This window comes from Rana temporaria, chromosome 9 (assembly GCF_905171775.1).
Source record: "Rana temporaria chromosome 9, aRanTem1.1, whole genome shotgun sequence".
NCBI classification, from domain to species: domain Eukaryota; kingdom Metazoa; phylum Chordata; class Amphibia; order Anura; family Ranidae; genus Rana; species Rana temporaria.
The window spans coordinates 126,207,048-126,220,060 of record NC_053497.1 but is presented as its reverse complement, the minus strand read 5'-3'; positions in this window follow the sequence as shown (position 1 = coordinate 126,220,060).

The window sequence follows — 13,013 nt, the reverse complement described above, 5'->3', positions numbered from 1 at the left end:
GAGTCTGCAAAAGACTTGAGACTGGGGCGGAGGGTCACCTTCCAGCAGGGCAATGACCCTAAACATACAGCCAGAACTACAATTGAATGGTTTAGATCAAAGTATATTCATGTTTTAGAATGGCCCAGTCAAAGTACAGACCTAAATCCAATCGAAAATGTGTTGCAAGACTTGAAAATTGCTGTTCAGAGAAGCTCTTCATCCAATCAGACAGAGCTTGAGCTATTTTGAAAAGAAAAATGGGCAAAAAGTTCTCTCTCTAGATGTGCAAAGCTGGTAGAAACATCCCATAAAAGGCTTGCAGCTGTAATTGCAACAAAAGGTGGTTCTACAAAGGGGGGCTGAATACTCCACACTTTTCAGATATGTATTTGTAAAAAAAATGTGAAAACCATTTATCATTTTCCCTACACTTCACAAATCAATTATGTGCCACGTTGTGTTGGTCTATCACACAACATCCCAATAAAATACATTTACGTTTTTGGTTGTAACATGACAAAATGTGGAACATTTCAAAGGGTATGAATAATTTTTCAAGGCACTGTATTTTGTAAATGTATACAATGCTAATATTTCTTAACCCACAATACACTAAAACAAGGCAGAAGTCTGGGCCCAAATATACAAGAAATGTAATGTAAAATAAAACCACCAAGAATATAAAAAAAATTAAAAATAAAAAACGTTATTTTAAGTTTGTAATAAAGTAAAACAATTAAAATTAGCTGGATAAAGTAAAAATAACTCCATGGTGGTATGGTTGAATTGCCTGCAGGGCTTTATCAATAAAGAATACAATAATCCTGATGGATATATATATATATTCATATATGGGAAAAGATTAAATCGTTCTCAGCTAGCTTCGATGGGGCCCTTTTTTAATTCATTTTTTTCAATGGAGATGCTGTAAAAAAATGTGTGGGTCATGAAGCAATGGCCCAGCCTCTGGGGTCCCAGCAGAATTAATATAGTTTATCTCTGTTTTCCCTGCATACCTCACCCCCCGCTCTTCTTTTTTTCTCTTTGTTCTGTTCTTCCTACTGACTAATGTTTAGGCATATAATGTAGGACATGCTAATTGGTGTGTGTTGACAAATATCATGATAGTAATTCGAAGAGCTATTGTAGTGCTACCGACTTGTGTTATTTGTTGTCTTACAGTTAGGTTCTGTCCTGAAAAATACTAAGTACGTAAGCAAGGTCCTGTTTAAGAGGTATCAACATCTTATGTCTACACAGCATACTGCTACGGCATGCATTTACATTAAAGGGGTTTCTCCCCCCAATGGGTCTAGTTGCTACACTTGTATTGCATGCTAAATAAACTTTGTTCTCAAGCTCTCATTTATATTTTTTGTGCTTGCAGTATGCTGTTGTAGCACCCTTGTCCTAAACAGGGCTGGTAGTAAATTTAGTTGTGCTAGGTGATAACTAGCCTGGTCAATTTGTAGTCTTTGATCAAATGGGTTTCTCCTAAGCATGGGTTTAACTGTGGTTTATCCCTTTTTAGGTGGCACTGTTACCTTTGGCATTAGTATGGTGAATTACAGTGAATTCAGGTTATGAGTGAGTATACTTTTTTTAGTCAATCAGCAGGAGTTTCTTTGGCCACTAAGACTGCTGGGTAAAGGTATTTATTCTGAGAGAGTCAGGTAATCAGGGTTCTTTCCACCCAAGCTGCGGCCTGGGTGAGTGTGTGTGGAGTAGCAGCAGAGGTGTAGGCCTGAAGCCTGAGGCCTAACCACGTGTCAAGGGGCTCGGCCTGAGGGGGGTCTGATCGTTTCCGGGAGGCAAGGGAAAAGAAGTTGCCAGAGGGTCAACCACTCTTGTTGCCGGAGGCAGGTGTAAAGGGATGAAGTTTTGAAGGAGTACCAGAGGAGACACTTCATCAGACGGGGACTGTGAAGTAGCTGGAAAAGCTTCAGGAGAGAAATCATCCCAGAAGTACAGCGGGTAGCTGTGAGTAAAGCTTGAAGGAGTACAGCATGTAGCTGTAAGTAAAGCTTGAAGAAGTACAGCGGGTAGCTGTGAGCAAAGCTTGAGGAACACAATGGGTAACTGTGAGCTAAGCTTGAGGATCTACAGTGGGATACTGTGAGTAAAGTTGTTGCTATAGGAGACAGCAGTTGCTACGAAATACAGATTGTTGCATTCAGCTTAAAGGCCCTTTTTCTGTATTGCTGCCTGCCTAGTTCTATTTTTGTTAAAATATAAAGAGTCCTGTGAGTCTCCACTAATCCAAATCCTTAAAGGAGAAGTCCAGCCTGAGCTTTTTAGGCTGGGCTTCTCCTCTGGGTCACAGGAGTGCAATTCGTTTTGCACTCCTGTGACCCGTTTTCAGAAGAGAACGGTCTGAAGTCCGCTCTGTGCTGACGTCACTGCCATCAGTCGGGGCAGTGCGTCACCCCGGCTTCCAAGTCGGCATCCGCCAGCTGCACTGATTGATGGCAGTCTCAGCGTCTCAGCGAGCTGCTGAGACGCTGAAACATCCTCTCCCTGCCCCTCCACTGCTCGGCGTTCCAATGAGCGCTGAGAGGTAGAGCAGAAGCCATAATGACTGACAGTCAGTATGGCTCTGCTCGGGGAGGAGTGAGAACTAAGCCATCGGCGGTGTTCGGTGGCTCAGTTCTCAGTGCAGAGACGCCAGGGGACAGCGGCACCATCAGTATGGTGAGTATGAATAGCAAAAAAAACAACAACCCATACTTCTCTTTTAATTATCAAAGCGTTAAACATGCCTCATATATCATGCAAATGTGGATAAATAAATATATACGCTGTGCTTTCCAAAGTCTAATGCCCCGTACACACAATCACTTTATGTGATGAAAAAAAATGACATTTTCTGTGAAGTAAAAAATGACGTTTTTGAAACTTAAATTTTCAAAGACGAAGTTGCCTACACACCATCGTTTTTCTCACAATGTTCTAGCAAAGCGAGGTTACGTTCTCACCACTTTTTCCATTGAAGCTTGCTTCATAAGTAGCTTCTGGGCTACATATATATATATGTAGCGCGTTATTTGCTCTCATCAGGGTTGATCTGTTTAAATTTTGGCTGTCGCCAGCCCTGAACTGTCCTGTGGGTCATTCTGTACTCCAGAGATGTAGTTCCATCTCTGGATGGCAGGTGGAGCCAGAGGGGTCCAGGCGGAGCCGCTCTTCCTCAGCAGCTGATCAGAGGGGCTTTTCCCTCGTGGGGGAATGCTGGGGCGGGGTATTTCTGTGGCGGAAGCCGTGGTTCGGGATTCTTCGCGGGTTCATGGTTCCGGGTGCGGCACCCGCCTTTAGGGTGTGCGCACATCACGGGCCCCGGCGATATGGCCTACCAGGCCGGGACGCACGTGCTACGCAGAGTTCCTGACTCTGGGCCCTCATGGCTCAGAGCAACTGAAGCTACAAAGGGGCCCCAGTGACTTACTGGGTTCTCACACTTTGAGAGAAAGATCCCAAGCTGGCTGTGCTGTTCGGTGGGGAGTCGGTCTGAGGTGAGCCCGGAGGCAGGTGATCCAATAGGGTTTGGACGAACCATCGGGGATCTGGGTGACCAAATACTGGCAGGTTGTATGATGCAAACTGTCAGTCGGTGGCCCAAAATTATTGACTGGGAGGATTCGCTCTACTTTCATGTTCCTGAGCACTGGGTCTGTGGCAGAGACTCTTTACTAACTAAGAATCGAATAGAGTCAAGTCGGTGGCAGAGACTTGTTCCTTCCCAGCAGTTCCGAGTGACGCCCTGGCTGCCAGGTCTGTGAGAGGGACCTGTCCAGGGGCACTATACCCATTCCGGCTGGAGTGGCGACGAAACAAACATAATTATTGGAGGCAGGACTGCTTCTTCTATCCATAGCCTGAATCTGGACATTCCGTTACTGCTCTCATCATCACCATCAACCCTAGACACATCACAGAGGTAACATAATTATGCCGTCCCAAATCTAACCAGTGGCTCCTGAGGGGGTAGCGCTCCATACATATACATATATATATATATATATATATATATATATATATATATATATATATATATATATAAATAATTCTCCTCGAAATTACTTGGACTGTAAGTCAAGTTGCTATCCATTACCCCATGGAGATTTGCAACTTTCTCCAGGTCCTTGCATGTGTGCCCTGGCAGGCATGTGGCAGTACTCCCACAGTTCCCGGGGCAGATGCCCCCTGACGACCTGCATTCATATAGTATTGTGTGTTTAAGCTCGAGATGATATGTGATTTGTGACTAAGGTAGGGAGCCTATCTTCTTGATATGCTTGCTTCCCCCCCCCCCACTCCTTTTTTCAGCATTTGGGACCCTAACAACATTTATATATTATATATATCTTTTATAGATTTGCATCTGCTCCTGGGCAAGTGGAGCATACTCCACAAAACGTGTTAAGCCATAAGGATGCAATTCCTTTACCATCAATCATGCGTTTTACCGTTTTATTATATGCATAATTTTTGCTAATCATAAACTATGTTTGAATTGTGGGTTTAGATTTTTCAACACAATTAGCTCTTAACTCATTAATTTATGATTAATTTATAGTTCATTTATTAAATATTGTTTATTTCCTTATTTCTTCTTTCAAACGTTTAACTTCATGAGAATTATCTCAATAGAGAGTAGTGGCAGCTGGTGCTCAAATTTCCTGGGGAGCCATCCGACCACCACCAAACCCTCCTCCCATCCACCCCCCGTTGCTCGATCAATTGCCGCTACCCACCCTGCTGAGGGCCGTCACCCGCCAGCCCATGCCTTCATCCCTGCGTCTCTCCCCCCCGAGTCCCAGCCGACATGGTATGATAGATACTGCAGGTTTATTTATTACTGACCAAGGCTTCCTTCACACAGGCCTTTACCAGCCTACACTGGTTTCCAGAGGCAAGAATCAGCGGTTGCAATGAAGAGACTTGCACATATTTTACTTGCTACAATTTTAGGCACAATTGTTGGGACTGCACTGATAGCCAGATGTCCCTTTAACACAAGCTCTCACGCTCAACACACGCTGTCAGCATAAGGAAAGGAATGCTGATAACCGGCTTGTGTTTACATCACGATCAGCTGTCAATGGAAACAGCTGATCACTTGGTAAAGGGCTGCTGTAATTGACCCTTTACCTCGATCTATGATTAGCTGAGTGAGAAGGACTCAGCGATCACAGAGCGTGCCGCCAGGCAGCACGATAACGGGGGCATGTCATATGAAAGTAAGCCTGCGATGTCACTGTCTTTTGGTATAGGGCGGGAGGGAAGTGGTTAAAGTAAATATATTTTGACTTTAGAACCACATTAAAGTGCTAGTAAAGACTTCCATTATTTTTCGTAACAAACAGGTATATACTTATCTGTTCTGTGCAATGGAATTGCACAGAACTAGCCAAATCTCCACTTTTTGGGTCCCCCCTGGTGCCTTAGGCTCCTCTTCTCCAAGTGCCCCTATAGCAAGCAGCTTTCTGTGGGAGCACTTGTGCGGGTTCCTTCCCGAGCCCATCCATCGACACACATAGCCCGGCTCCCACTCTCTCATCAGGATTTGACTCTGTTCTCTGAGAGCTGGGGGAGAAGACAGAGCCACTGCAGATGGCCACAGTGCTGGATCGAGTGAGGACTAAGGGTAAGTATACGGAGAGGAAGGGGCGAAGAGGTGATACTGATGCCTAAACATTTTTATCTTAATGCACGGAATGCATTAAGGTAAAAAAAGTTCAGGCTTTAGAACCACTTCACATTGGAAGCCCCCCTTCACATTGGAGTCCCTCCGTCACTTTAGAGCTCCCATCGCATCAGAATACCCCCATGAGTCCCCCCATCACATTAGAAACTTCCAATCACATCAGAGTCCTCGATTACTACCATAGAATTCCCCCCTGGTCCTCTTACCATCTCTGATCCAGGGAAAACTGTATCTCATGCTCAAGGCACCCCAGAGAAACCAACAGGGCATCCCACATGATACCCAAATTAAGAAACAGTTAATCAAGTATTCTTTGCATATTCTTTCACTTCCTGTTTGAATGAAGCACTGGTGATGTAACCCTGGTATTACAGATGCATCCTGGGAAGTTGTTGTCACGTGGTCCAGGTAGGCTTGCCGCCTGTCCGGGATTCGCCCAATATAAGTAAAGTAAGCATTTTTTATGGGTACAAGAATGCTTTTGTTTTATTTATTCATGCCCCTTTAGGCCCCTCCCTCTGTTAACACAATATGGCCACACCCACTGTATGCCGTAGCATGTTTGGGTTTGGCTTGAAGAAAAGGTGGCAACCCTAGTTCAAGGTGGCAGACCCAGAGTTCTAGGCAGATTTCCAGGAAGTAAAGTGAGATGGATTCATTTGTCTCAGTGAAAATGGTCACCATTAGAATGGGGAGGAAAATCAATGTATATTACCCAAAAAATTTAATAAAAAGCCTTTTCTGTAATTTTTATGATAAAGGTGAAGTTTTTCTTTAAGGCCTAAAAAAAAGAAAACAGCTGAATTTTCTGGGTTGATTTTACATTTACTAATGTTGCTTTTAGAATCCCTGGAGATTCTACAATAAAAATATACAATAAGGCCCGGATTCAGAAAGCTTTTTCGCCGGCGTATCTATTGATACGCCGCGTAAGTTTAATGATGCGCCGTCGTATCTCTGCGCGGTATTCTTGAAGCTAGATACGTCTGAAATCTGGCTTCAGCCGACAGACGTAAGTCTTAGTACGCCATTGTATCTTGGGTGCATATGTACGTTGGCCGCTAGGGGCGCTTCCGTTGATTTACGCGTCGAATATGCAAATGACCTAGATATGCCGATTCACAAACGTAGTTCCGTCTGGCGCATCTATATACGCCGTTTACGTAAGGCATCGGTTGTGTAACTTTACCCCTCATAAAGCAGGGGTAAGTCATGTTAAGGTATGGACGTCGGAAACGTACGAACAGCGTCGTGTTTTACGTTGTTTGCGTAAGTTGTACGTGAATGGGGCTGAGCGTAGGTTACGTTCACGTCGACTAAGCATTGAGCCGACGTAGGGGGCGTGGCCGGGATGTGAAAGGGAGCAGACGTGCGTTAGCTGAGCTCCGCTCTTACCCTTATCCTGACTAACTTTCAGCGCAGATTCCTACACCCAGCACCCGTTCCGCAGGCACCCTGGGGCGGAAGAAGACACCCGGTACCCCGAGAGCCCCTCCGCTGTCGCCGGGCAAGCTCCGTTCGTCCTCGACGCCTGGAGCCCGGGCCGCGACGGCCATCTTGCCCACGAGGCTCTCAGCCCTGGAGATGTCCGTTGATTTTCCACCCCTGCCTAATCCGTCGGCATCCCAAGCCGCCTCTCATGCTGAACTCCTGGCAGCGATCAAGGAGGGAAGGGACTCAGTGATGGTGAAGATCGACCATCTAGTGGCGGATGTAAGCCTTATTAGGCATGATATGGACAAATTCAGGGCCCGGTTCGCTGAGGCGGAGGGCCGCATCTCTCAGCTTGAGGATTCTACCAGGGCCGACTCCAGGGATCTCCATGCCCTACAGATGCAGGTCAGAGCCCTGCAGGAGAAATCCATAGACACGGAGAATAGGCTCAGGAGGAACAACATCAGGATCCTGGGCCTCCCGGAGCGGGCGGAGGGCCCTAAGCCTGCGGAGTTCACTGAAACCTTCCTCATCTCCCTGCTGGGCCTACCAGCTATGCCACCCACGTTTGTGGTCGAGCGGGCACATAGGGTCCCTCCTAAACCTCCAATCCCAGGGGCCCCTCCGCGGCCTTTCCTGCTTCGCCTACTCAACTACCGGGACAGAGATCGCATCCTGGCGGCTGCCAGGGAAAAGAGGGATCTGATGTTTGAGGGAGCCAGGATCATGCTGTTCCCGGACTACTCCCCAGAGGTGCAACGCCAGCGTCGCTCTTTCACCGAGGTGCGCAGAAGTCTGAGAGACCAAGGCCTCAAATTCAGCCTGCTTTACCCTAGCAAGTTGCGGGTGATAGATGGGGATCGCACGCGCTTTTTCACAGATCCGGAGGCGGCTATGTCGTGGCTGGAGGCCCGCGGATGACGCATACCTCGTGGCAAGTATGGCGACCAGTTTCTTCTCTCCCCTGGGCAACCCCTTCCCCCCCCCCCCCCCGAAGTGGTGGGGATCTATCACTGGTTTTTTGGGGTAGCAGAATGTGGTCTCATGGATCTCGATAGAGATTGTTTTCCTCCCCTCCATCGTCCTCATGAACTGATATGTGTCCCTCCTGTGTTCCACTGTGTCACAAATATCTGATGTCTGTTGGATGATGCTCCCCTTGATCCCTGATCCTGTCGCTGCGGGGAGATGACATACATTTTATTTACATTTTGCATCTTATTTTTTTTTTTTTTTTTTTTTTTTTCCTTTTTTTTTTTCATCCTACGGTGCTGCCTTTGCTCCTTTACCGCGGCTTTTCTTTCCGGGTGCCACTACCCCCCGAGCTCTGGCCCTTATACCCTGTTCAGGCCGGGAATCTGCACATACTACTGCATGGAGTTTGGTTGCTCAGCGCGCCGACATGAAGGCGCATTACTCAGGACTCCAAGGACTGAGACACGCGAAGCCGCCAACTCCCCCCCCCCCCCCCCACCTGTACTTGTGTTCTGTCCAAGATCTATATCCTTTTTTTTTTTTTCTTTTTTTTTTTTGTTTTGGAATTTTTTGCTCTATTTTTGCGCCCAATTTTACTTGGGGTTTGTGTCCATGAACATTGACCGCAGGCCTCTGCTGTATGAGAGCAGCCTCGCGGATGTCGTGTAGAGCCCCAGTTTAAGGGCTAATCTACACCCTATGTTTTTGACTGTTCCTGTTTGGGGGAAAACTATTCCCACCCCTCCAGCAGTTGCTGGAGAGGTGGGACATAGTCGGATAGGCACCCGGTGCCTGGGAAGTTTGTTAATCTATGTGTTCACTGTTTATGTTAAGCTCAGTGTCTTTTGCTCTGTAAGGATGGTGCTCTGCACAAGTTTTGCTGTCATGATTTGTACTGTGCTCGAGGTCCTGCTGCTCCTGGGGTGTCTCGAGATGCTCCTAATTTGGTACCCTGCCCTCCCTCCACCCCCCCTGCCAGATGGCTGACCGCCCGCCTGACTCCTTCTCCATTCTCTCTTGGAATGTCAGGGGTCTTAATTCCAAGTTTAAACGGGCCACCCTATTCCAGTATTTGAAGTCCCGCCCTGTACAACTTATCTTACTCCAAGAGACTCACCTCATGGGCAGCAAGATCCTGACCCTTAAAAAACCCTGGGTTCAGCGAGCGATACATGCTACATATTCCACGTATGCTAGGGGGGTGACGGTCCTTATCCATAAGAATTTTCCCTGTGTAATTGAAGAAGTCCGTACAGACCCCCTAGGTAAATATGTGGTCCTCGTTTTTACATTATGGTCGCAGAGGTACATTGTTGTCAATTTGTACATTCCCCCCCCCTTCTCCTCTGCCCTATTGTATGATGTTTTAGATAAGATTGCACCGTTCTGCCCGGGGAAGGTCATAATGATGGGAGACTTTAATGCCATCCTGTCCCAAGAACTAGATAGACCCACTCCGCCAAAATCCCGGTCCTCCGACCTACTGGCCTGGGCTCAGGCGGTGGGCCTGGAGGAGATCTGGAGGTGGAAGCACCCGGATGTGCGTGCATATTCCTGCTACTCTGCTTCCTACAAGACCGCGTCCCGGATAGATCTGGCCTTCTCCAACCCCGCACTGTTAGCGGATGTGTTGGAGGCGGACTATCTCCCCAGCGGTCTGTCGGATCATAGCCCATTACTAGTAGTGCTTCGCTCTCCGGCCTCACGTTGTGCCGCACTCTGGAGGCTGGGCGCCCAATGGGTGAATCATCCAGACATAGCTGAAGTTGTATCCCCCCTGCTGACTGACTTTTGGGAGCGTAATGCTGGTACGGCCTCCCCGGACGTAGTTTGGGACACTTTCAAGGCGTATACAAGGGGACAGTACATCTCAGCTATAGCTAGTGTAAAAAAACAACACTCGGCGCAGTTGGTGGACTTGGAGCAGCGGGTCGCGGACCGCACTGACTCATATAATACTGACCCTTCCTCAGATCGTTTTGATCTGATGATGGCGGCCCAGCGCGACTTACACTTGCACATAACGGAAGCGACACGCCTGGAAATGCATAAGGGGAAACAGAGGGCATTTGAACAGGGTGACCGAAATGGCCGGTTCCTGGCCATGATGGCCCAACACGACCAACCTCTCACAACCATATCTCTCCTCCAGACCCCGGAAGGGGGGACTGTGTCCTCTCCTCAAGACATACTGCAGACCTTTAACGACTTCTACAGGACCCTCTACTCCTCTGGGTTACCCGCGGGCTTCCGGCCTGAGACACTTGACGACCTGCTTGACCCCCTGGCGCTGGGTTGGCTCTCTGACCAGGAGAGGGAGGCCCTAGTAAAACCATTTACGGCCCTTGAAGTTCAGGTTGCCATCCAGTCCTTCCCACCTGGCAAGGCGCCAGGACCTGATGGACTCCCACTCGATTTCTACAAAGCCCATGTGGGCCTCCTGGCCCCCATGTTGGCTCAGCTTTACACTACGTGTTTGGCTGAGGGCGGCCTCCCTGCCTCTATGTATCATGCCCACTTGACACTAATATATAAACCCCCCAAGGACCCTACTTCCTGTGCCTCCTACCGCCCTATTGCACTGCTAAACACCGACTTTAAGGTACTTACCAAACTACTCGCTCTGCGACTGTACCCCATGTTACCTACTGTAATAGACTCCGACCAGACAGGGTTTATGCCCAGGAGGTCTACAGATGTTAATCTCAGGCGACTCTTTACCAACATTCATACCCGACACGTAAATGCAGGAACAAGGACTGTGGCCTCACTGGATGTAGAAAAGGCCTTTGACACAGTCGAGTGGCCTTTCCTATGGGAGACTTTGAGACGAATGGGATTTCCCTTACTATTCATAAAGTGGCTGCAGGTCATATACAAGGCCCCCACCTCGTCGGTGCGCTTGGGCGGTACGGTTTCGGCCCCCTTTCAACTTTCCCGAGGCACTAGGCAGGGCTGTCCCCTTTCCCCGGCCCTCTTCGCCCTCGCCATTGAGCCAGTGGCGGAGGCGCTGCGTACATCTCGTCACGTCAAGGGGCTCAGAGTGGGTCTGCTGGAGGAGAGGGTGGCCCTATACGCCGACGATATGCTGCTTTTTCTGAATGATGCCGGCCCCTCCCTGCAGGGTGCCTTGTTGGTGCTAGACACATTTGCTCCGGTCACTGGACTCAGAGTGAACTGGTCCAAATCTCTCCTGTTCCCGATAGACCAGGCGGCCAAATCTACCTCCCCCCAGATAGCCCCCTCTGCTGGGTGGATACTTTCAAATATTTGGGGGTGCTTGTCTCAACTTCGGCCTCTGACTTTATTCCCCTGAATCTCTCCCCGGTTTTGGCAGACGCCCAATCAAAATTTAAGGCATGGGGTAATCTCCCTCTGTCGGTATGGGAGAGGGTGAATCTTCTCAAAATGAAAATAGTCCCCAAACTCCTTTATCTCTTCCGCCACTCGCCGCAGTGGATACCTAAGTCCTTTTTTGTTAAACTAAATAGACTTTTCTCCTCCTTTATCTGGGGGCACTCCCCACCGAGGTATAAGCTATCTACCCTAATGAGACCCCGAACGCAGGGTGGGATGGCATTTCCGGACTGTTACAAATATTATCTCGCCGCCCAGCTGGTCACGGCAGCTTGGTGGCTGCGGCCGGATGGTACGAACACCTCCACTGCCCTTGAGGCGTCGGTGGTGGGCTCGTTAGAGGCCCTTAGGTGTCTGCTGTTTCGAGGCCCCCGCGCGCCTTACCCTCTGACCCCCTCTATGCTCACCACCCTGCGGGCGTGGCGGACTGGCCTGGCCATTGAAAAATGTAAGCCCACCGAAATCTCACCAAATGCCCCGATCTGGAATAACCCTACCTTAGATCAAATATACAAACTGACGGATCCCCTTGCGTGGACAAAGTACGGCGTGAAATTAATCTCCCATATAGTTTCGCAAAATGCGCTGAGGCCCTTTACTGAGCTATCGTCCGACTTTAATCTGCCCGTTCACTATCATTTCAGGTACCACCAACTGTCCCATGCATTCTCGGCGCAGTTTCCTTTGTCCTCCTGTATTGTGGCCCAGTCGGAGTTGGAGAGGACACTCAGATTCCACTGTGATGTGAAACCCACTTCGCACTTATACTCTTACCTACTCTTTGTGTCCCTCCCTCCCCTTGACGGGCTGCGGGCCAGGTGGCAAATTGACATTCCCACACTAGACGCAGACGATTGGGATGACGTTTGGGACCTACCCTTCACTACGCTTGTGTCGGTTCGTGACAGACTGGTGCAATACAAAATAGTACACAGGGCATACTTCACCCCCTACAGGTTACACAAAATGAACCCCTCACATTCACAGGAGTGTTGGCGATGTGGCGACTCCCCGGGGGACTTTCCGCACATTTTCTGGCTATGCCCTGAGGTGATACACTACTGGGAGGCGGTCCTAGAACTGACTAACAGAATTGCGGGGACTCACTTGCCTCTAACTATGGAGATATGCCTTTTGGGCATAATTGAAAACCTGGTTCGGACCTCAGCAAAACGCACTTTAGTTAGCCTATTACTCTTCTACGCCCGCAAGAACGTGGCCATGCATTGGAAAAAACCCTCGCCCCCATCCCTGGTGCAGTGGCGACGCCTGGTGAATACCAGTCTTCCCCTATATAAAGACACATACGCCAACCGTGGGTGTCCGCAAAAATATGAAAAGGTTTGGCGGGTCTGGGTGGAGGAACCAGAAACCGCTGGTTAAAACACGGTCTCGGAGGTGACACCTCCCCATATCTTCCGGTCTCCCTCCCCCCCACTCTGCTTGTATATGTCAGTCACCGCAGATATTAACCAGACCTCGTATTTGCATTGCAGAAGTTGCTATCCTTGATGTATCAGCTTTTTCTCCTGAAGTGTTTAGGACGTTGAGCTGTTTTCTG